Consider the following 21,871-nt stretch of genomic DNA (forward strand, 5'->3'; position numbering starts at 1 on the left):
CCGGTCGTCCGACTCCTGAGATTTTCAAAATCGAATTTCAGATCCGAAGTCTTCATTAAAGCTAAGTACCCCGTTGGGGAAACGTTTTTCTTGCTCCAGACCGATGTCAGAACACGTTAACAATTGTATTTCTTGTGGGAAGCACATACCTCATAAGGATTTTCACACTTACTGTATTCCTTGCCTAGGCCCTGATCACAATGTTGCTAGCTGTCGGTTTTGGGCTAGATTTAACCAACGCACTATTAAGCGTTGGTACAATTTTGCCTTTCATTACTTTGGCCGAATATTCATTATATAATGCCATCGGAACAACCGACGATCGGAGTTTTTAAAAAGCGCAAGGAAAAGGACAGGCATCCGAGGTCCAAAACCGACGAGGCTCCTGCTAAGCCAGTCGTGGGTTCTCAGTGAGGCGCTTTCGCAGCCTCAGACGGCCCGCTACCTCAAAGCCACAGGCTGCTGCTGATTCCCACATGGAGCCAGTTAGGCCTCTGGATACTCAAGGTATTGGACACTCTGAAACCATTCCCTCTGATGGGTCCAGAGCCGCTGAGCAGGCATCGGCTTCTGAGGGTGTTTTCAGACCGACACAGTTACATGTAAAGCCTACCTCGGCTTCCAAAGCAAAGACTAAAGTAGCTCTAAAGACAAAGAAACAAGTACAGCATTCTCCTGGACAGACTTCCATGCCTAAAAAAACAGATGCTTAAAATGGCCGAAGACCCAATTACCTTGATCAGGGGTTCCCATCCCCATCCTGATAAGAGGCCTAGGCAAGAGACAGAATATGAATCTTCAGATCAAGTTTCCATTTCCTCTGACTCCTCTTCTGAGCAGGAATATCCTCTTCCTCCCTATGAGGATTCTGATGCTGAATAATCTATTCCTTCAGCCTCTCCTCCTGAGGATTTTTCTTTTGGGGAAACCCTGCATACCATGAGGGAGCATTTCCAGACTACTCAGAATCAAAGAAAAGGCTTGGAGATTTTCTTTTACTGCCTCAGCACAGGCCTCTTCTATTCCCCCTGTGTTAGACATTGTAGATAATGTATTTTCAGAATCCGGCCTTTCTCCTGACTCTTTACCCTCTGCCCCTGTAAAACCAGACAGATACTACAGGGTTCCAGACTCACACAAATTTCTTTATAAAAACCCTGCTGCTGATCCAGAAACTATTTCTCAGGGTCCCAAAGGGGTCAAGGCTTCTACTGCAAAAAACCCTATCCCCTCTGACAGGGATTCTAGGGCACTAGACAGATGGGGGAAAAAGTTTACACTTCTGCTACTTTTGGCTGTGAGGGCTTTAAATTGTCAATTTCATATGCTTAAATATCAGCAATACTTAACGTCACTGCTAAAACAGAAAATGTTGTCACATTCTGATTGTGCAGAAAATAAGGAAATGCAGGATTTATTGCATGCAACTGAACAAGTGGGAAAGCATACATTGCAATGTGGTTTTGATTCTCTAGAGGCCTCTTGCAGGGCCGCAGTTACGGGTTCTGTGATTAGGAGACATGCTTGGTTAAAGGAACAAGACTCTACCTGATCATGTTACGGCAAAATTACTAGATGCTCCATTACAGCATGATACTTTATTTGGTGTCAAAGCAGAAGAGGTGTTGAAGAGAATGCAGGACAAAGCGAAATCTATGCAAACAGTAAAGGATTTCTTACAGGTACAGCCACCCAGGTTTAGCAGGAACTGGCCTACAAAGAATTGGTCCTTTCCGGTGTCAGACCACAAAGAGGCAGATCCCAGCCCCAGGGATCATACAGGCCTAAACAGTGGGGCGCTTCTACCTCCAAAAGCAGAGAAGACAAATCTCAGCCATACAGCAAACAGTCCCAGTGACTTTCCTCTGCCAGCACCAAGCACTTAACTTTTGGCAGCCCCCTTAGGGGGAAAACGAACTCTTTTTTTTCTTAAAACTGGCACATGATCACCCAAGACAAATGGGTCTTGAATATAGTGTCCCAGGATTGCAGGTTCCACTTTCACACCTTGCCAAAGGCAAAAGGTATGCCAGTCCTGCCACACAATCAATAGGCAGAGGCAAAAAAACAAGTTTCAGCGCTCATGGACACGAGGGCCATTCAGCGAGTACCACAGCAAGAGCAGGGATAAGGATTTTATTCAAGATTTTTCTTGGTACCCAGAAAGGACAAAACCTGGAGACCAATACTGGACCTGTCTATTCTAAATACATTTCTGGACGTCCCAAAATTCAAAATGTTGACTTTGCAGCAGCTTCTGCCCATGCTGGGCAAGAAGGCTTGGCTTGTAACTTTGGACCTAAAAGAGGCATACCTGCATGTACCAAGCAGACAATCTTGCAGAAGATACCTCAGATTCATTGCTGGCTCAACACACTACCAATTCTCTGCACTGCTCTTTGGCTTATCTACTGCGCCCAGGTTCTTCACAAAATGCCTCGCACCAGTAATTGCATATTGCAGACAAAGAGGAATTCAAATATATCCTTACTTGGACGATTGCCTTATTCAAGCAGAGAACAAGGACATTCTACTAGAGGATCTGGCGTTAGATTATTGATTTGCCTAGGGTACACTGTAAATGAAAAGAAATCAAAATTCGTACCCTCTCAAGAGATAATATTCCTGGGTGCAAGCTTTAATACAACTGCCCAGATGGCTTATCTCACGCCAGACAAACAAAGGCAACTGACTTCTTACTTCACGATGTTGGCAACAAAGACCCAGTTATCTGCAAGAAAAATTCTGCAGGCTTTGGGCTTCATGGCATCCTGCATTCTGCTAATACCACATGCCAGACTGCATATGAGGAAACTACAATGGTATCTAAAAAGTGTTTGGACTCAACATTGCCACACCCTGGAAACATTAATTACCGTCATTCCTTGCCTTCAACAAGAGTTTTGATGGTGGGCACAGTCCTGTCACCACAACAAGGGACGGCCATTCAACCTACCCACAGCCAGGCAGTCAATAACAACAGATGCTTCAGATTATGCCTGGGGGGGCCCACATGGCAGGAAAATTTATTCAGGGCATATGGCCGTCAAGCCAAATGCATCTTCATATCAATCAAAAAGAGTTGCTAGCTGTTCAGAATGCCCTGACAACTTTCAAGGACTTTCTTCATCCAGGACTACTGATAAGGACGGACAATACTACAGTCGTGTGGTACATAAACAAGCAGGGAGGCACACATTCCCACCCCCTCTGCAGACAAGCCATGACTTTGGGGGACACAGCATTGACTTATCAAGTACATTTCAAGCACAGTTCCTGCCAGGAAAGAAAAATACTCTGGCAGGTGAACTAATCAGAAACATTACGGATCCCCACGAGTGGGAACTGGATCCACAAGTCTTCAACATGATGATAAAGAAATGGGGATGCCCAGACATAGATATCTTTGCCTCCTCTCACAACTACCAACTACAGAGATTCTGCACAGGGACTTATCACAAGCAAGCATGGAAAGTGGATGCCTTATCATTCAGCTGGAAATCCCTAACAGTATATGCCTTTCCTCCTCTACCTATCCTTCCCAAGGTACTCCTAAAGGTCAGACAAGAGAAGACAAAATGATTCTGATTGCCCCAGACTGGCCCCGCCAGCACTGGTACCCAATCCTAAAGAGCTCGTCTCATGGCCCAGCCTGGACATTGCCTTTAATTCCTCACTTACTGACCCAGCGAAACAATCAGATCCTGCACAATCAACTCTGGTCCCTAAATCTGGCAGCATGGCAAATAATGTAGCCATTCAGAACACTCCTCTCTCTAAAGCAGTGATGGCTGTTATTTTGGAGGCCAGGAGGCCAAGTACCAGAAAATCTTATGCAGAAAAATGGAAAAGATTCTGTGCGTGGAACCAGGCACAAGGAGTTGACACGCTTGTACCAAATATTCCTCAGATTTTACAATATCTAACTGAGATGCTGAACAAAGGCCTATCCTTCTCATCACTTAAACTCCATGCCTCTGCCATTTTAGCTCATTACAATACGGAACCACTTATTTTTTCTCGTCCATTGCTAATGCAGTACCTCAGAGGGGCCAAAAACATAAGACCTCCAAGGAGAGCACCAATACTTGCATGGGACCTCAATTATGTCTTGGAAAAACTCACTATCGCCTTTTGAGCCAGCCAATACAGCTTAAATAAAGTTCTTATCTTGGAAAACCGCTCTGCTCCTAGCAATAACCTCTGCAAGACCAGTCCCAGAGTTACAGGCTCTCATGGCTGTGGAACCTTTTATCATTTTCCATCCAGACAGGGTTTCTCTGAGGATTAACCCGACATTTATGCCTTAAGTAGTGTCCAATGTGGCCCTTAACCAAACCATTCATTTGCCTACTTTTTATCCAAAGCCACAGAATAAAGGTGAGAGACTCCTGCATTCTTTGGACATACACTGACAGCTACGCTTCTACTTGGACAGAACCAAAGCTTTCAGAAAGTCTGAGCAACTTTTAGTGGCATATGCTGCAGGATCACAAGGAAAACCTATCTCAAAGCAGACTATTTCCAAATGGATAGGCAACTGCATTTGATTCTGTTATTCACAACATGGCAAATCAATCCCTAAGGGTATTAGGCCACATTCTACCAGAGCAGCAGCCTTCCTCAGAGGGGTACCAACCAAAGACATTTGAGAGGCTGCAACTTGGAGTTCAGTGCACACTTTCACCAAGCACTACCATTTACCTCTCTACTCTAAATCCAGAGCAGGCTTTGCCACTACAGTTTTGCAGGGTCTTGTAGCCTCTCCTAATCCTATTTAGACCCATCCACCCTACTTCAGCTTTGGGATTCAACCCAAGTGTAATGACTGCAACAGTGAAACACGAACATAGTACAGTTGTGTACATACCATAAATGTAGATGTTCGAGTGTATTCACGGTTGCAGTCCAGGTTACCCACCCACCATCCCCCTTTTCTTTGCTGGGACTCATCTTTACTTCTCTATCCTATACAATCTATGTGGTGTATTTGCTTGTAGATGAAGGAAATGTTTGTTATTGCATGCTACTTATTGCCATAAATATTTAGCCTACAAATTTGGGGGCACCTGACGTGGGGCAATAAAAACTGAAGAAAATGGTGTCGGCTGCATCTTTTATACCCCTGGCACACTGACGTCAGGGAAGAGGCGACAGCAACTGACGCCAGACCAAGACTTTGGAATTCAGGCAGACTGCGGGTAGCCTACCAGCAGGATAACCAAAGTGTAATGACTTCAACAGTGAATACACTCTAACATCTACATTTATGGTAGGTACACAATGGTACTTTCTGGTACAAGCAGCGTTTGTACTCCCATGTGATTTAGATGGCAAAGGAAAATCCCCTACTGCTGCCTTAGCATGTGGCCCTTATGATGCAGTGCAGGGGGTTCTTAGTACATTCCAAAGTTTTCACACACAAATCGGTAGGTTGAAAGATATGACTGCTACCTGTTTGGCAGCTTTATTCTGATGGAGTGCTAAAAACCATGAAGAAAACAAGGAGACCAGGTACGAGCAAGTCATTCCTAGCTTAAAAAAAGGATTGTTCTTCTGTTGCCAAAGGAAGAACCAGCACCAAAGCAGGTGAATGTTGCAGTTAAGTGTCAGTCTTAGTCTGTTTAGCTGCCTTCCTGACAGCTCTTTCTGCCTTCCCTGAAGCTGACCATTGGTGTCCAGACTCCACAGTCAATTTGTGAAGGGCATCTTTCATATGAGGTGTTCCAAAAGGAAAGTGGCCATGGCTTGGGACCTGAATTTTATGGTGGAAGAACTGGCCTTGCCACTATTGTGAACAAGCTGTAGCAGCACCTTTTAAAATTTCGGAGTTGGAAAGTCCCTTTCCTTATTGCTGTTAGCTCTGTAACGGAGGGACACAAACTTAGTCCTTTGCATGAATCCATTCTGTCAGTTCTATAATGACAGAGTGACTCTGCAGAGCACTAACCCCTCTTTTATGCCATAAGGTCATTACCATATTAGGCCTACCTGAACTAAGCAGTCCAGCTTCCAATATTCTTCTGTAGTCCCGAGGGGGGGGGGGGGGTCCTGCATTCTTTTGATGTGTAAAGACGGCTGAGGCACTACCTAGCTAGAACCAACACCTTTATCAAATCAGACCACCTGCCTCCATTTGCAGGGATCAAATAAGGGATAGCACTGAATAAAACTGTTTCAAAATGGCTAGCATATTACATCAGTTTTGTTGCGAGTCTTCTGGCAGGATCCTGCAGGAAAATCGCACCCCATTCCACAAGGGGGGCAGCAGGTACCTTTGAAGAGTTCAATGTCAGTGGCATTTTGGAGAGCCCACCTGTTTTTTTGTTTACAATTTCACAGAACAGTACACAGTGAGTGGTGATATCCAGGGTAAGGGTTTGATTTGTTTCTGCTATCCTGAGGGCCATTGTCCAGACCTTTTTCTGAGAAGTGAGCCAGACACAATACTTGGAAGATGCCAGTTTTGTGAATTTTCACAGTAGTAATGATTGCAGCATTGCTCCACATGAAAAACCTAGTACAGTTTAGTAGGCAACTTTCCATAATTGTAGATGTTTGAGTCTGATCACTTCAACAATCCTGTCTGCCTTTCTCTTTTTCCTGTATTACAATGGAACCATTTGTGGTCAGGATGAGTACTAGTATATCCGTTCTTCCTATCAAACTTGTTCCCTTGCCACCTTTCCTTGTTTAGGTTCCGTAAGGATGGCTTGAATTCTCATTGCCATAGGCTGTACCCTTAAGGCATTTCTTTGTCAGTAGCCCATGGTGTGTGGGTATGGCTGTGCCTTTGCTGTGGACATTTAATCCTTAAAGACGGTATGGATTCCACACGTACCAAGTATGTGAAGACATCTGAGGTAAAGGGACATCAGCTTGTCCTTGAAGGAAGGGTACTCCGCTCTGAAAGTTAAGCCAGATACTGAAATCAGACTGCTACAGAGAACCCTGTAGCGGCAGCAACAGTGACCATGTACGTACATCACCAGTTTTTGGCAAGTTGCCTACATAACTGTACATCTGATGTTGTCCACTTCATTCCATTAACCTGTGAGAATATGGTTTTGAAGCTTGGACTGACTGGCCGCCTTCTACTAGCTCAAGACTCCTGACGAGCTCCTCCTGCCTACCCATAATGCCCCGCTTCCCCACAGTACCGCAGATCGTTTTTTTGTGCTTAGAGTTCGCATAGAGTTCCTTGGCTTCAGCTTCTCCATGTGTTGGTGAGTGATATTTGTTTTCTTTCCATACCTGTCTATTTTCAATTCTTCTCTAGTTTCCTGATTAATTTGTGGGTTCCTGCCCGTCAGGTCTTTAAAAAAAATTATCTCCTCTTCAGCCTTTTTTTTTTGCTTACTCTCTTCCTCATGGCTGATCAAAAGCTGTTAGGATTTAAGAAGTGCACTTCCTGTGGGTGGAAGATCCCCTTATCTGACGCTCACTGGGAGTGGGTATACTGTTTGGGGCCTCAACATCTGGATGCTCCCTGTGAGATTTGCAGGGCTTTTCATCCTCTGGCTCTGGCGGACAGGAGGAGTAAACTTTTTTTAAAGGGGTTACTTCTTCCTTCCGCCATTTCTGGGGATACCTTGTGTATCAGAGGCTCAACCCCCTTCAAAAAAGCCTAGGGAGTCCAGGGGAGAATCTCCTGCACGGTCTTCCTTGGAACCGCCCAGGAAGAAGGTGAAGCCTTCGAAGAAGACTCCCTCAGCCAGAGCTCAGTGACTACCATTTCTCTGCCCTGTTCATCCTTTGTTGCTACAGGGCCAAGTGGTGCTCCTACACCGTCTGTTCCTACAGTGTCTGCACCGGGGGTTTTCCTTGCCTGGCCTTACTAGAAGATTTCTGCCCTGTTCCTCATGGAGATCCTCCAGACCCCATTCTACTACTCCTTCTGGGTCTTACCAATGTCTTTAGAGGACAAACTTCGGGAAGCTCGTGAGGCAATTTCTTGAGACCTAAAAACCAGATGGTGCTTTTCCTTCTGCATCTGGTTCTGTGAGCGTTTCCCATTCCAACGGATAGCTCCTTATCTGATTCAACCCCTGGCTTCAAAGTTGTCAGTTCTGTTGGGTCGTGGTGCTGGGGTGTTGAGGGTGATGGAGATCTTTGTCTGTGATGTTTTCCCTGACTTGCTCAGCTCTGGCTGCTTCGGTTCTGTGTGTCTTGAAGCCATAGTGTTGAGGTTGGTGCTGGGGGTGGATTGACCTTGACTGTGAAACTTTCAGAGCCGTCTCTTTCCCCTTGGTGCCTCAGCCTTTGACAACTCTGCTCCAACTCACCCCCCTTGGAGTGGGAGACCCATTCTCTCTGGGAGGTGTCTGTTCTGTTCTTTTGGCTCTGGTGAGACCACGCCAGGTGGATGTTCTTCGTGTTTCACTATTGCAGTCATTACATTTGGGTAATCTGCTGGCAGGTTACCCTCAGTCAGCCTGATTAACAAAGTCTTGGGTCCTGCGTCAGTTGCTGTCCTTTCTTCCATGATGTCAGGTCCTCGGGTATAAAACATGCAGCAGACACCATTACATCAGTCTTTCTTGCCTTGCGGTGCCCGAAGCAGAAGCAGTTCGCAAGTACTGGTCGGCCGACTCCTGAAATTTTTGATCTGATATTGTTAATCCTCTCTCATTCCTTACGCACGGGTATCTGTTCCGAGCTCAGAACAGAGTTGTCCATTTTCCAAGCTCTAGTCAGCTTCCAACTCTCGAGCTAAACTCTTACCCACAATCCCCTCTCCCTGTTACCCCAGATTTCGTTTGCCACATTGCCATCCGGTCGTGTCAAGCTACTTCTCTTGAGCCAAGTACAGTCAATTGTTTAATTGCTTTACAAATTACTTTTCTGTCAGAAGAGTTGATATTTTATTGTCTCTTACCCTATTGCATCTAGAGTTCATAATTTCCTCAAGTTTTTCTGTTTTTTTACTTACCACTTTTACTGCAAGGTATTTTCTCTTTACCATCGTTGGTAATCTTTTTCCCTTTTCACTCTCATACCTTCGGGTACTCTCTTGTACCATTGTTGGTACTTTTCTATTAATTAATATGGCAGATAAAAAAGGTAGTACAGGGTTTAAGTGGTGGTCTGATTGTGGACACAAGTTTGTTTGGGAGCTTCCCGTTTATCTGTTGAACCACCCTGTACTATTTGTGAGACCTTTTCTAATAGAACTTAGTTTCCAAGGGGAGGAAGCTTCTGGCTAGTGGCTGTCAGCTGGTGGGGTGGATGGGGGAGATAGAGTAAGGAAAGGCAACAGGGTATGGTGCTAAAATTCCTGAAGAGACCGCCTCTAAAATGAAATGTATTTGTTGACATTTGATTACTGGAAAATTTGACTGGGTATCGCTCATTTTCAGCAAAGGCCCAGGGAAAAAAAGCTCCAAAGTATTAAGAGTTTTACAGTCTTTAATGATACAAAAACAAATGCAGTTTAATTTTACCAGATTAGACATAATATAAAAACATTTGTCAAGAATAAATGTAAGTTATGTGACGAGGATTAGTAGTAAGACAAATTTTATCCAGTTTATAGAGAAATTAAAGGTAAGTTAGTATAATACAAACAGTTGGAAAATGAAGTGAGTATAAAGCAACCTTTTATGGTATATTTAGAGAGAAAGCCATGGATGATAAATTAATAGAAGTAAGGAAGTGAATGAAGAGAGTAAGGGGATGCAAGGTATGAATGTGCTCACATTCAGGTGTATAGTTTATACTGGTGTTGAGCAAGAACAGAGCCAGCTTTTGGGGTAGGAAGTCTTTTCAGAATTGTTTTGAAGGATGATTTAAAAGGTTAAAGAAATGCACCAGTGATACTGCTCATGTCTAATAAAAGTGAGGCTTCTTTTCTGTATCTCATTCTCAGTAGCAGTTCTGTTTACATGGAAGGAAAGTATTGGAACATATCTGAATTTTTGCAGTTTGTAAGCTCTAGAAATGTTATAATTCTAACAGTAAAATCGCATGCATTTTTTATGTTACAGATTCTGGTATCCAATGGGGACAGGTGTAAACTATTTATTAGCAGTGGTCCGTTATCACCGCAGACTAGTGTTTACTAGAGACAGTAAGAGAAGGTATTTATTTCTACTTTTCGTTATTGTGTTTGTGGATAATGTTTTATCTTTTGTATTTATCCTTGATCTTATGAAAGTGTACAGTGTTTCCATTTACACTAGAGTCGATTATCCGAACTTAGATTATCAGAAATGTCCATTATCTGAACACAGCCTTTCAGAGTTTTTAGGTAGGAAAAGTCATAAATTCTTCGATTGTGCTTATTTAGAGAGCGTCCAGTTTACTTAGTCTGTTTTTTTACTGGCCGTTATTTTTATTTAGGCCTAAACAGTTCCCCTATCCCGTTTGATCTACATTTAGCATAATATAGTGTAAATTTATTCTAACCGTTTGGCTTATAAGACTGTTAAATACTTTTAAGTACTTTGTAATAGGAAAAATAGTTTTTAGGACTATTTTTCATGTCTGTTTGCAGATAAGCTAGTGTGTGTGTGTGTGTGTGTGTGTGTGTGTGTGTGTGTGTGTGTGTGTGTGTGTAGCTGCATAGTTAGTTTAATTAGGCAGTCATAGGTTCATAGGTTCATACTAGGCTATCTGCCGTAGGGCATTTATAAGCCTAGCCAGAGTTGTGTGGCTTTCACCACCCCTTAGGTTGAAGAATACTATACCCATTAGTTTGCCGTGCCTCTGTCCAGCAGTGATAGAGATGATCCCCGGGGTAAACCTACGATCTCCCATCTACTGGTCAAGATTTCTCTTGAACAGAGCCAGCGAGGTGCTCTGTCTCACATGGACCGGGATTCTGTTCCACAGCATAGGGAGTCTCTGGGTGATGAATCTGTCCCTTCAGCACGTCCTATTTATATCCGTGTTGAGGTTTAAGTCTCTTGCTCTTGTGGCTCTGGTGGATTTGGATTTTTTGAGGTGGAGCATGTCCATTAATTCCGGGTTGGACATAGCCTTGTATGTCAGGCACAGGTCACCTCTGAGCAGACGGTATGCGACTGAATAGAGCTGGAGTTTCTTCAGTCGGGCAGCATATGGCATATTTTTGAGCCCCTTTATCCTTTTGGTGAGGAACTTTTGGGGTCTTTCCAATTGCTGCAGGTGTCGGGTAAGATGCATTCCGAATGGGGCATTGTACTCAATCATTGGTCTGATAAGTGAAGAGTACAGGGGAGCAATGACTTCCCTTGATCTGGATGTGAATCCCTTCATAATCAGGTGGGCAATGTAGAAGGTCCTCCTAACCACTTTGGCAATGTGAGTGTCTAAAGAAAGGTTACTGTCAACTTGGGTCCCCAGGTCCCTGATAACCTCTTCTGTGCTTAATGGATTGCCACCTATGTGGTAACTTGGGGTTACCTTGTTTTTACCAAAGGGTATGACTATACATTTTTTGGCATTTAAGGCCATGGCTCTGGCACCAGTTATCCGTTTCTGAGACCTCTCTGAAGGATATCTGTGTCTGATGGATTTTCAGCTATGGCGCCCAGTTTGCAGTCATCTGCAAACTTTGTCAGCCACAATCCTCCTATGTTTGCCTGCACTTCTGAAAAGTAGATGCCGAACAAGAGGGGGCCCAGGACTGAGCCCTGTGGGACATGGCTTGTGACCGGCTTGGAGTCTGACATGACGCCAACAACTCTAACCCTGTGGGTTCTGTCCTTGAGCCAGTTTGCAACCCATCTTGTGACATATGGGTTTACATTTAAGCTGGTGAGCTTTTCTATGATACCCGAGTGGGGTATTGTGTCGAAAGCTTTTGCAAGGTCAAGGTAGGCTGTGTGAACTGCCTTACCCTCATCAATGGCCTTGGTGACTGTTTCAAAAAAGTCGACCAAGTTCAAGAGGCATGATCTGCCCTTGACAAAGCCGAATTGGGTAGGATCCAATGTCTGTAGGTCCCCTATGTCTTTATTTTTGAGTTCCATTATGATCCTCTCCATAGCTTTGCAGACCAGGCTTGTTAAGCTTATGGGGCGGTAATTACCAGGGTCCATAGAGGCACCACCTTTGTGGAGTGGGACCACAGTTGCCGTACGCCACTCTTTGGGTACGTATCCTGTGGTAAGGCTAAGATTAAACAGCAGCCTTATGTGTGGGTTTAGTTCCTCATTGAGTTCGTGTAGCACACAGCCGGGGACACCATCCGGTCCCATTGATGCTGTGTTTTTAGCTTTAGAGAGAGCAGCTCTCACCTGGGCATTTGAGATGATTGGGAAGCTACACTCTGCTGGGATAGATATTTCTCCTTTTGGGGGGGGGGGGGGGATTTCACTGAACCTGTCTGCCAGTATGTTTGCAATGTCTGTGGGTTCAGTGATTTTTGTATCATTTTGGACTAATTCTGAGCATATCTGGGAGTTTCCACCCAGATTTCTAACATAGCTAAAGAAGGCCTTATGATTGTCTTTTGAGTCCTTGGCGATTTTTCTCTCAAAGTTGGCCTTGGATGATTTTGAGTGATCGTAGTTTTTTACTAGTATTGATCAGAGATGTCTTCCCTTTTAGGGATTTTGCTCTATCTTGTAGTAGCTTTCTCCTCTTGTTGTAAAGTTTGTTTATGGCTGGGGTCCACCAGATCGGGCGCTTGCCTTTGGTGGAAAGGGTCTTGATTTTATTTGGGATTGCTTGATCCATGCAATCCTGGAGGTGCTCATAGAAAGCATTTGTAAGGGATTCAGCAGCGTGGGTTGTGGTTTCCAATGGCTCAGGGGCCTTGAAGGATACCACACCAGTCTTAAGAAGTGTGAAGTTGGCTTTTGAGAAGTTCTTCACTGTGGTCTTTTTTGTTGGCGGTGGGGGCGGGATGTGGATCTCCAGTGAGATTAGTTTATGGTCTGATCTCACCAGTGAGGGATATACTTCCGGTGTTGAACATTTTATCCCCATGTTTGTGATGATCAGGTCTAGTATATTTTCACCTCTTGTGGGAATGGTGACAAGTTGTTCCATAGCATTTGAGTTTATGAACTTCAGGAACCTTTGGGCTAGGGTATTGGGGCTTGAGTAATGTTCCCAGTCTATGTTTGGGTAGTTGAAGTCACCCAATATGATGGTGTTTGGAGAGACATTTATACTCTCCAGTGTCTTCAGGAAGGCTGTGTGGGGTTCCTGAGTTTGAGAGGGTGGTCTGTAACATGCTGCAAACTGTAGAGCAGTTTTGCCTATGGTTAATTGCACCTGAATGGTCTCTGATGCTTCGTGAGTTGCCACCAGCCTGGAGGTGTGGGTATCCTTGATGAATATGTATACACCCCCTCCTTTTGTGGTACGGTCTGGGTTTTGGGGCCGGAACGCATGATATGAGGTAAAACCTGATAGTGCCGGGGTACTCTCAGGAGCCTTGAACCAGGTTTCAGTCACAGCACAGACATGGATGTTCTCCATACTGAGGAGGGCTTCGAGGGTGTGCATCTTGAGATTTAGACTTCTGGCATTGAGCAGCATTACCCTTATATTACCCTTATATTACTTAGAGGTGTGTTTTATAATTATCTTCTAAATGTTTCCTGTCTAAGCTAACTTGTTTTTAGTTGGATAGCTGCTGAGCTCATCTTTATTTAGAGGGCTGTTCTTTCTTTTTGTCTGTTTTTTTTTTTTTTGGGGGGGGGGGGGTTTGACCATGTCTAAACAAGCCAAAGATGTAAAACCCTCCAAGTTTAAGTTACTGCCTGGGGCAGTTCACTTGCAGGAGTTGTGCTCTATATGCCACTCTTTTAGTTCCAGAGTTCTTCATGAAAGGAAGAATAAATCTTAAAAGGACTATTAATCATCTTTTACAGAGGCCTTGGAATAGGGTCAAAGTTCTCCAAAGAAGTTCATTTCTCCTACTCAAAAATCGGAAGTTCAAAAAGGTCATCCTCTACTGCGTCAGAGCAGTCGGAGACGTTGAAAAAGTTATTAAAGTTGTCAAGTTGTCTCCGACAATGTCTAAATCTGTTGGGTCTGAGAGACTGTCTACCTCTGCTCCACTTGCATCGGAGCCGTTGGTGTCCCCTGATCTGGAGCCAGTATATCCTACATTAAGGTTGCCCTTTTTACAGACCACAGGATCCCCAGCTCCCTCCTCTCTATCCTCTAGAAGCCTTTCCGACTATGAGGTGGATCGTGTGGTGCAGACTCCTGAGGACACCGGCGCTAGCCAAACTTCTGTCGGCACCAACTCGGAGGGCCTTGGAAATGACAGACCTGTCCCTTCAGCACTTATTCCTCCTCCGACCTGAGCTGTGGTTTTCGGAGCTGGAATGCATGGAGCTAATAGTGATAGAACAGTCTGAACAGAGACCTGCTGCAGGGGTTCCGACCACTCCGACTACCTCTGTGCCATCTGAGGAGTCTAGGAGCTGACATTTTCCGGTTGGTTCCAGGGAGTACAGTCGGGCCAAGTTTTTTTCCAATCCGAACTTGACTCTTGGGGCCTTGGGGCGTATGAGTTCAACTCCTATCTGGTTTGGAGCCGACCCTGGTGGTGCTGCGGGACCTTTTGGTTCTTCGGAACCAGGGGCTTCCTCAGATCATGGACAGGCTGTGAGGAGAGTACTGTCCTTACTGGCAGCCCCACTTTCATGTCCAGCCATTACTCCAAAGGCACCGGTGTCCTTTTTGGTATAGCCGATTCTACACAGACGTAGAGACCCAGAGCCTCGGGATGCCCAGTGGGCGAACCCTTCTCTTCCAAAACCTCTCCAGGATACCCTTCTGAAGAGCTCCCCCACAAGAGATTATGCAAGAGGAAGCATTTGGACTCTCCACAGGAGTCTGGCATGTCTGACACAGACCTTGATGACCCAGAAGGGTCCCCATTGTCGCCCTCTGAGTATTTCTCCTTTGCAGACATCCTAGACATCCTTAAACAGAGAGGCGGCTTGAAGCCCCATCACTCCTTCTGATGAGTCTATTTACCTGAAGGCTTTTGGGTCTCACTCTTCTGGTACTTGGGTGTCTCCGCCTTTCGTCAAACTCGTGGAACTAGTTTATCGAAAGGCGTGGGAGTCTTCTGACTCAGTGGAGCCTGTGCCCTAGGAGGCCAAATAAATTTTTCACTTCCCCGGAAGATAAAACATTCCTGATGAAAAGTGTCCCGGTAAATGCTATGGTGGTGGTGGCGGCCACCAAAAAGGAGTTATCAGAAACGTCCACTTCTGTCCATCCCCTGAACAGAGTCATGCATGATGGACAGATATGGAAAGCGCATGTTTTCTTCAGTGACCTTTACTCTCGGGTCCCTGAATTATCTTTTGCATTTCACAAGATTACAGAAGCATTTCCTAAAAGAGCTCCGAGATACTTTCCAGGGTTCAGTAGCTGCAGAGGTAGCAGATGGTGTCCACCCAGCTTTCCACCTTAAATTCATTAGTGAAGTCATCCATGAGGCGTGTTTCTTATGCAGCAGATGGAATGAGTTGGTCAGCGGGTTCAGAAATTGCCCTTGGGAGGCATTCCTGGATGTGCTTGGGTAACTTTGTGGAACCCTTCAAGATGTCCTTTAATGCCCCCTTCAACAGCTCGCCCTTGTTCGGGCCTAAAGTCAAAGATACACTAACTAGGTGTGAACAGGAAAGAAAAGCTCTCTGCTGGAGTGCGTTTCTCCACACCTTCTAGACCCTATCCTAAGGGTCAAAAGGGAGGAAAAGTGTGGTTTCAAAAATCCCAGAGAGCTTTTCAAGACACTTGTGGTGAGCCTTTCCCCAGGGCAGAGGGGGAAACAGTAATGGAAGACACCGGTCATGAGGCAGAGGTGGTCTGCAGAACCAGGGCGACAGAGAATCCTCCTTTGGTAAGCCATTTCAGTGCTCCTGAAAGGAGGCAGTCTGTCCCTCTCTGGAGGCAGTCGGGGGTCGCTTATCTTTGTACCTAGACACCTGGCTAAAAATAAGACAAGTGGGTGCAAAGCATCGTACCAGAGGTTACTCTGTACCCTTATCCATACTCGCTCCACGCATCAAAAACATTCTGGATGTTCCTCCCAGTCACAGGAAACAAGCAACCCTAGAAGTACAGAAGTTGCTAGAAAAGTGTCATCCAACGGTCTCTGCAGACCAAATAGGATCCGGGACTTACTCAAGGTTCATTTTAGTTCAAGAGAAAACCGGGGACTGGAGACCCATACTTGATCTCAGTAGATTGAACAAATCTGTGAAAAAAAAAAAAAAAAAAAAGTTCTTAATGGTTGCATTGAAGTCTATACTTCTCTTTCTGGGCAAAGACAATTGGATGTTCTCTATAGACCTCCAGGATGTGTACTACCACATAAAAATGGACATGCCATTCAGGAGTCATCTGCTCTTTCAGCTGGGGGCCAGTCATTACCAATTCCGAGCCCTGCTCTTTGGTCTCACTACAGCTCTGAGGGTGTTAACCAAATGCATGGCAGTGGTTATGTCTCTCTTGAGATGTTTAGGATTCAGTGTGTTTCCATACCTAGACTGGCTCCTAACCGCCACCACCAAGCATCTACTAACAGATGCAAAAGACACCACCTTGAATCCCTGTGCTCGATTACAATAATCTACGAAAAATCTGCCTAACTGCCATCTCAACATATTGTTTTTATAGGCGCAGATTTAGACACTACTACAATGATGGTAAAGCTTCCACCAGAGAGGATACAACCCCTTTGAGTACAGGTTCTAGACTTTCTCTTCAAAACAAAGATTCAAGCAAGGACAATTCTAAAAGTGCTAAGCACCATGGCAGCAGCAATCTGTGTCATTCCCCTAGCTTGGATGCACATGCAAATTCTACAGTGACTTCTCTTCACCCATTGGTCCATGCAGGAACTTCCAATGTCACACCAGATAATAACAGAATCTTACAGGAGAGACCTTCGTTTGTGGCTCCAGTCTGATCAGGTGACTTTAGGTTGACACTGTTCTCCCTTCATCGCTAGCCACAGTGACCATGGATGCTTCCCAGATAGGGGGGGTGGGCATTATCAGGGAAGAATAGCCCAAGGCACTTGGTAGGATCCTGAGGCTCACTTGCATATTGATGTCCTAGAGATGAGAACGATGCTTCTGGCATTGCAGGCATTCCAAGACTCTCTTCTATTGGGAACAATTGCAGTCCAGGCAGACATGTCAGTTGTATGGTATGTAAATAAACAAGGACGAACCAGATCTTACCCCCTTTGATGAGAGGCTCTGAGAGTATGTCAGTGGGCAGCTTCCTCCCAATGCTTTCTGGTAGCAACGCACATCCTGGGGAAATACAATGTGATAGCAGGCAAACTCAGCAGAGCAGTTTTGATGCCCCACCAGTGGTCCCTGAAACGAGAAGTAGTGGAAATGATTTTCCAAAAATGGGGCCAGCCTTGCTGCATTCTTTTTGGCACTTCCATGAACACAAAATGCAGCAGCTACTTTGCCCTGATCCTCCCCTTCGGGGGAACCCCTGATTGGCCCCCAGGTCTTCTCTCTGCTTTCCCCTTCTTTTCCATTGATCCCCAAAGTTCTTCAGAAAGCCAGCGCATTAGGAAGGACCTTAATACTTACAGCCCTTTTAATGGCCTCGCTAAATTTGATTCCCTTTCCTGCGGCATCATCTCCCAAGAGGAACCATGGATCTTGGACCCAGTTTCAGAACTCCTGACTCCTCCTTCAGGGACACTGCGTCCATCAATTCAAACCCTCAAATTGAAAGCTTGGGTGCTGCAGTTCCACACATAGCTAGGCATGAACCTTGATGAGTCAGAAGGGCCCCCATGGTCACCTTTTGAGGATGTGTCCATTGGAGACACCCTAAAGATCCTTAAACAGAGAGGTGTCTGGAAGCCCATCAACCCTTCTGAGGATGAATCTGTGTACCTGGAGGCGTTCGGGTCTCACCCTTCTACCTCTTGGGTGTCTCAGCCTTTTAACCAACTCATAAACGTAGTCGGTCAGAAGGCGTGGGGCTCTGCGGGTTCAGAGGAACCTGTTCTTAGGAGGCCAAATAAGTTCATCACTGCACCCTCAGATAAGGAATTCCTCAGTAAAGGTGTCCTGGTAGATGCTGTGGTGGTGGCGGCAGCCACCAAGAAGGAATTGTCCGAGACATCCTCATCTGTCTATCCACTGAATAAAGAATCTCGAACGATGGGCATATACTGAAAGCATATGGTTTTCTTCAGCTTCCTTTGCCCGTGGGTCACTGAACTACCTGACCCAGTTCACTAGGCTTCAGAGGGATCTCCAGAACGAGCTAAGCGATACCATTCAAGGTTCTGTAGCTGTGGGGGTTTCGGACAAGGTTTCCTCCCAGCACACCACCTTAAACTCCGTGGTGAACTCTTCCATGCCATATAATGAGTAGGGCAGCAGGTACAGGAATCTCCTTAAGGAGGCATTCCTGGATGTGCTTATGTGATTTCGCAAAACCCCTTCTTCCTTTATTAACGGCCCTTTTGACAGCACGTCCTGGTTTGGGCCAAAAGTTAGAGATTTAACCAGAGACAAACAGGAAGGAAAGATGCTTTCTGCCATTGGAGTCCATTTCTGCCTCCCTACCAAACCTTAAGTCCCAGAGAGCTTTCCTGGATGCACGTGGTGATTCTTCCCCTAGGGGCGGGGTGGGTGGGTAATGGAAGACCCTGACCATGTGGCAGAGGGGGGGGGGTCTACAAAACCAGGGCGATGGGGATTCTTTCCTTGGTGTAGGCCCTTTCAGTGCTCCTGAAAGGAGGCCCATCTGTAGAGGCAGTCGGCGGTTGCTCGTCGTCGTACCCAAACACCTGGCTAGAAATAAAAGACAAAAGGGTATAAACAATCATATCTAGAGGTTACTACATACGCTTTTCCTCCCCTCCCCAACAGAAAAAATCAGTCCCAGATGTTCCACCCATCAAAGGGGTCATGCAACTCCAGAGGTGCAAAAGTTGCTAGAAATGTAATCCAAAATGTTCCCGCAGACAAAATTGGATCTGGAACTTACTCAAGGTTCTTTAGTTCCAAAGAAAACAGGAGACTGGAGACCCATTCTGGATCTCAGCAGACTAAACAAGTCTGTCAAGAAGTCAAAGTTGTGGATGGTCACACTGCAGTCGACACTCCCCTTTCTGGGGAAAGACTTTTGGATGTGCTTGATCTCCAAGATGCATACTACACACAAAAATGGACAGACTATCCAGGAGACATTTGCACTTTTGGGTGGGAGCCACTTCCAATTTCCAGTTCTGCTCTTTGGTCTCACTACACCCCCAGTGTGTTCACCAAATGCATGGCAGTAGTTACAGCTCACTTGACGCATGTAGGATTCTGGGTGTTTCCAGGCGACTGGCTCCTAACCGCCACCACCAAGCATCTACTAACAAGAACAGGACACACCACCATTCATCTCTGCTCTCAGCTGGGCATTACAATAAATTTAGAAAAGTGTGCCTTGTTGCCATCACAGCGTATCGTCTATATAGGGGCAGACGTGGACACATGAGGTCGTACTGTTAATATATTCTAAGAAGTTCATAAGTAGACCATCACCCTCCCAAATAATAAAAAGATCAACAAATCGAGTGTAAAAATGGACACTCCTAAAAGGATTCTTGCAAGCACTTATGCAGATATTGTTTATGTATATGTGGGAAGCAAGATGCATATTGTCATGTGACAATCCTGTTTATCATACTTAAAGTTTAAACATGAAGTTTCATGTGAAAATATTTCATTTTTAGATGTTTTTAAAATGAGATGAAATCAATGGTATACAAACTGAAATGTATAAGAAGGCAGTGAAGAAAAATAGCAATCTACATCGTAGTAATATGCATCCCCCACATATTTTTTCAAATATTATTGTTAATCAGATGCATAGGATAGCTACGTTAAACACCAACGATCAACGTATGTGTAGGCAATTAGATGATTTAGCTTTAGAATTTACAGAACGGGGATATAATACTAAGGAAACAAGTTGCAATGCAGACTATAAAGCAACGATTATTGGACACACGTCCGATCTTTAGTGCTGATTTTAAGTTTGTAAAAGAAATTATAATAGGAGATGTGAAGCTAAAAAGAACAATATTGTTAGATGTATGTTGAGTTATAATAATAATAATACAGCACAAGTAATATCTCATCATTGGTCTTTATTGCAAGATATATCTGAATTAAGACATATTGTAGGAGAGACCTTTCTTTGGGTATAAGTGTAATTGTTTGTGTCTTTCGGCTTTTCCCGGCTAGGGGTCGCCACAGCGGATCTCTGGTCCGCTAATGATTGGTAATTGGTTTTTACGTGCCGAGTTACCAGCCCTGACGCACAACCTTCAACGAAGGTATGCCCATTCACGCATGTCTCCACGCAGAAGACGCTCTAGCTGAGAATCGTACCGGACAGCATCTTACTGTGAGGCGACAACGCTACCGCAGCACCACCACCGCAGGTTTTGGGTGCTCTTTATAACAAAGTTTTTGTTTGTGTATTTTTACATTTGGGTATAAGTGTAATAATACACATAAACAAAAGCTTTGTTATAGAGAGCAATCAGTATATTATTTTGATTTCCCTACTACTAAGCTTGGAACATGCAAGTTTAATTGTCTCGTGTAAAGATATATATATATATATATATATATATATATATATATATATATATATATATATATATAAATAGTGTAATTGGGCATCCAATATATGGTACAGACTTTAGGGTCTATATTAGATCACTGAACGCTTAAAAAAGCAAATTGTGATTAATTGACCCTATGTAAGCAAAAGCTTACAATGTCTGTCAGAACAGTGATTTTTCTTCCAAGGGAAAAACGCTGTTCCAACAAAAAAATTTAATACTTAAAACATTACATTAAGTGGGGGACTTTGCTCCCCACACTTAAATATACCAACTCCGAGACCGCACTGCAGTGCAGAAAATAGCAAAGTAACAAAGCAGCCAAGCAAATTCTTTCCCAGGGAAAGAATTAATTTAAAAGCCACTTCGATATTTTGCCATTTCAGTCTTGAGTTCGACCAAGGCTCCTTCAAAATAATGCGTTTTCGGTCGTCTAATAGGGAACTCAGATTTTACACTATATGCCTATGGTAATTGCAACACGAAAAATGTTAAATACTATGCTGCGTGTCAGAAATGTGATGGATATTATGTGGGGATGACAAACAGGTTGAGATCGAATAACCGTATGAGTGATATACGATGTAAAGTAGCTACTAATGCCTTATGTAAGCACATTTCTGAAACTAACATTATTTTCTTTTTATAATTTTAAGTGTTATTTTTGCCAGTGAGAGGTGGAGATATTAAGCTGCTGACTGAGAATAAAGAAATGAGAGGGATTATCAGGTTCAGAGTACATCTGCCACCTGGTCTAAGTGGCGCTTTTACTTTGAAACCATTTTTAAAAGCTTTGAATGAAAAAGTGTGATCATGTGATTTGATGTCCTTATATAAATGGAAAGAATATTTTTTTTTATTTTATACTCTCCTGAAGAAGCCAGTGTGGTGAAAGTTTTTTTACTAGTGAATAAAAGCTTTATTTTGTGAACCTTGCTTAAGTTTTCCAGTTTTTCTTTTGTTTTTTTTTGTTTTTTATTTTGAGTTCAGTGCTAAACCGGATTTTACAACCTATCACTGTTTTTCTTTGGACTGTTTTGGCTTTTTACAGTGAATGGTTGGCTGAGTGAGTACGGTCTCCTCTGCTGATACATCAGCGTTTCCTTCAACCAGTAATATGGCATACACCATTACAAAGACTAACCGAGAGGTGATTAATGATGTAACCAATCCTTTGTTGGACTTGAATGGTCACGTAAGTCATGGAAATCATTCAGCTGCATGTCATGATGTAATAGTAACTTTCAAAAGTACGTTACTTGATTTTGAGAAGCTCATTATGTCTTAAGCGCCTACAAT

The 21,871-nt window shown here is 44.2% G+C and overlaps 1 protein-coding gene across 1 annotated transcript in view; it reads left to right on the forward strand.

Annotated features, from left to right (window-relative positions):
* The window catches only part of FOXJ3 (forkhead box J3), a gene marked incomplete in the record, with an annotated part of 1,121,635 nt that overhangs the window by 222,618 nt on the left and 877,146 nt on the right, over positions 1-21,871 (forward strand). The window contains 1 exon segment of the mRNA XM_044061784.1: positions 9,987-10,079.

This window comes from Protopterus annectens, chromosome 2.part0, assembly GCF_019279795.1.
Source record: "Protopterus annectens isolate FY-2018-M chromosome 2.part0, PAN1.0, whole genome shotgun sequence".
Lineage (NCBI taxonomy): Eukaryota > Metazoa > Chordata > Ceratodontiformes > Protopteridae > Protopterus > Protopterus annectens.